The 3434-nt window shown below is 50.8% G+C and overlaps 1 long non-coding RNA gene across 1 annotated transcript; it reads right to left on the bottom strand.

Annotated features, from left to right (window-relative positions):
* Positions 1-369: 369 nt before the first annotated feature.
* LOC147599567 (uncharacterized) lies at positions 370-2110 on the bottom strand. The gene is made up of 2 exons (XR_015259599.1): positions 1937-2110; positions 370-1898 (listed from the first exon to the last, which is right to left on the bottom strand). It is a non-coding gene; the product is annotated as an uncharacterized LOC147599567 (long non-coding RNA).
* Positions 2111-3434: the final 1324 nt, after the last annotated feature.

Raw genomic sequence — 3434 nt, 5'->3', positions numbered from 1 at the left:
GATGCTAAATTGGGTATCTCTGGCTGAGGGATGCAGCAGCTATTCCTGCTGTTGAAAACACCCAAGAAACACCCAAAATTGCCAGTGGATCAACCCTCATGGTGAAAACGCTGCTGGCTGCTATGAAGCAAAAGGGCAAGATTGTCAGCAGCCGTGGGAAATGCCTTCGGGAAAGTAAGACGAGATCCACGCAATCCGAGACGCAATCAGCAAAAATCAAATCCTTGTTTACCTGAACCTGCCCGGGTTCTCTCGCTCGGGTCCTGTCGCCCGGGGGGTCTCGCTGGGGCCCCCATCCCTCCCTTGGAGTCATTATGTGCCTAAAAACGCCCAATCATCTTGAGGCCGATTTACAAGAGTACAAATTGGTGAGGTAAAATGAAGACAGTTTAATCTAGAAAGTCGGCAGCAGGTTTCTGTCTTTAATTAGACCTTGGTATTACTATTGGATTTTATTTATTCTGTAGTTGGCTTAGATTTTAATAAAATAGTTTTAAATATGTTAGTATGTAACAAAACCGCTGAATAGACTAAAACAGGGCAAAGCTGATTATGGTGACTAGTACCGTGCCGGCTAGAGGTAATGAAGTCGTTAGGTTCAGCAGTTTTTTCCTTAGAGACTCATCCTGATCCTTTTTCTTAGGCTACCGCTGGCTGGGAGCCTCTGTCCCGCCGGAGCGAAGCTGTCAGGATCCGTGCTGGGCTGATGCGAGCGCGACCGCAGCGCTGGGCGTTTGCAATGCGTGGCTTAGTGGTCTTTACTGACCTCCTCTTGCAGCCTGTGAAACTCCACATGATTAAAGGAAATACTTATCTCTTCTGGGGATGGAAGAAATAAAAACCTCCGGTTTTTGTTTTTAACCATCTTGGTTTATTTTATTATAAATTTATGAAAAAAAAAGTGGCTGGCCTGTGATATGGGTTAATGCAAAGATGCATCAATAAATAAAAAACCCCAAGTGAATGCTAAGCCCCAGTAAATATTTCCTGACACATCCCTCCCCTGGCAGCCTTCGCCACGTGAAGAGCTGGGTGACTTCTCTCCTTCCTCAGCGCGGGCGTGCGAGGTCCTGCCTGCAGAGCTCTCGGTGCCCGGGGTGAAGAGCCCGGGCTCGGCTGCTCCTGCTGCGGCGGACGGCGAGGTGAATCACGGAGAAAAGCATCCCTGGAGAGGTGGGGGCCTCTGCGATTTGCCTGAGTCAGCAGGGCAGGGGCAGGCAGCACGGGTGTCGTAAAAATGCAAAAACGCTGTTATCGTTTAAGCACCTGATTTCCAAGTTTCGGGGTAAATTGCCTGTGCTGCGGCAGGTTTGGTTTTGAATGCTCTTCTCTACATAAGCGACGCTAATTAGCTAAATGAGGCCTCTTCCACACAGACAGGACTTGTGAATTCAAAGAAATCAGAAACTGCACCTGGCGAGCAAGCTCAGAAAGCAGACGTTCGTTTTCTTTTATTTAAATTTTTGGTCCCTTGAGAGCCCAGAGGTGAGGGAGGGCTTCGCACACCCAGCAAGCGCACTGGAGCTGCTGCAGGGCAGCGACCGCGTCTTCCGGCTGCGCCAGCGTCACTCGCGAGCTCCGGGTGCCGCCTTGGCCTGCAACGGGCAGAGTCTTCTCAGCTGAAATCCTGCCCTCGAACTCCAGGAGACCAAATTAATGAGTGTAATTCTCATTTTAAACAGCTCAGATTCCATCTGGTTTCCGTAAGCAAGCCCTGACTGGTGATCTACGGGGTGTCTGAGCCAGCATCCTCTGTCCCACGGGGAACCGCTGCGATTGATTTCGATGGGAGCTACAGTCAAATCCGGGCAAGGAGCTGGCACTTTGCTGCTCTTCAGAAAGTGCTTTGGGATCCTCGGGTGTCAGAAACCTTGAATGCGACTGTGCCCGCACGTGGCCTGGACCGGCTGGCCGTCGCGCTGCGCCGTGCGAGGACCCTGCACGGTTCACAAGCAGCGATGGCCTTATGGCAGCAGTTTGTGCAAGGATTCAACCCAGCGCCACGCATCTGGAAAGAAGAGACAGATGAATATATTTTATCTAGATTTTCACGTTGGGTTTGGTGAACGCATGGAGTGCCGGAGGAAATTGCTCTGCTCTGCTGAAGGTGTTTAAGACGATAGTAAGAAAAGATGCAGGACTGCTGTGGATTTTTTTTTTCTTTTCATCGCACTGGATTTTGTCCTGCCTGGGAACGCTGCTGTTAAAAGCAGCTGCTACTTTTCTAACAGGAAAGATCCACATAACTCCTGGCTTAGATTGTCATCTCTCCGCGGGCCGAACAGAGACGTCGTGCATTGATTCCCAGGGAGAATTCCCACGGAGCGCTCGTGCTTGTGCTACCCGTGTCGAGGTAGCCCTGTGTGTTTGTTGTGTAAATCACGCATCTCTGCACTGACTCGCTGGTGAAATACTGGAGCTCTGGAAATAATGTGCATTGCTCTCATGAGAATATTTTTTTATCAATTGGCCCATAAAAGTTCACCAAGGAATTATGTGAGGACCGATATATCTCTAACATCCTCCCACTGATGATAGCATCTATTCGGTACAGATGAAATTGAATTTTAATTTGTTCTCTTTCACAGATGCAGTTTTATTTTCTGGGTGTATATACGGTGCTTACACAGAACAATGAGTCTTCTGGGATTTTGCTTGCATGCATCACTACTTTTCATGACTCGGTGGCATTGGCCAACAGCAAATATCACAGGCCTTACGCTATGTGTCTGTGCCCAGCCAGCTCTGTTCGCAGAACGTTGCGTGCCTCGTAATCATTGCTGAAGGAATTAGAAGGGACAGATTTCCCTGGGTGGCTGTGGCAGCCGCAAGTCCCCTTAGCACCGTCCGCTGCCCGCGCTCTGGACTCGCAAGCACCACAGGCAGCGGCTGTCTCTCTCTTTATGCATAACCTGAAATTTGCACCAACTTCTTGCACCTGAGGACATCTCAAGTCACGGTGCTGGTGGTGAAGTCGCCCACGCGAAGCCCGCATCGCGGTTGGTCCGCCGACGTGCTGCGTCCCCTCAAACCGCAATCCTGCCGCCGCTGTGCTTTGGTCTGTAGCAAACACTCTTTGCAATGGCGATAGGGCAGACTTGAGCTTTGGTCCACGCGGTTTTCCATGTCCCACAAAGGGTCCAGGACATGGGATCCAGACGAAAACCCAACTGGATACAAACCCTGTTTTTCCTGGTGCCCAGCCGGGTGTCTATTTAGGCAGCGGTCTCGATAGGCTCTCTAGAACAGGGCGTTTAGAGCTGAACTGTAAATTAAGTGCTCCCTTCCCTCCCATGCCACAGGGAGAGCACTAGGATGCTTGCAAAAGCCCCAGCCGCGCTCCTTCGTCCTGGCTCTTGCAGCTGAATTGCGTGAGGACGGGAAGGGGCCGGGCAGAGGTTAGGCACAGCGGCAGCGCGAGGACAGGATGATTT

This window comes from Chlamydotis macqueenii, chromosome 10, assembly GCF_036417535.1.
Source record: "Chlamydotis macqueenii isolate bChlMac1 chromosome 10, bChlMac1.mat, whole genome shotgun sequence".
In the NCBI taxonomy this organism is placed as follows: Eukaryota; Metazoa; Chordata; class Aves; order Otidiformes; family Otididae; genus Chlamydotis; species Chlamydotis macqueenii.
The sequence above is the reverse complement of the archived record's forward strand: the minus strand, read 5'-3'. Positions and strand labels throughout refer to the sequence as shown.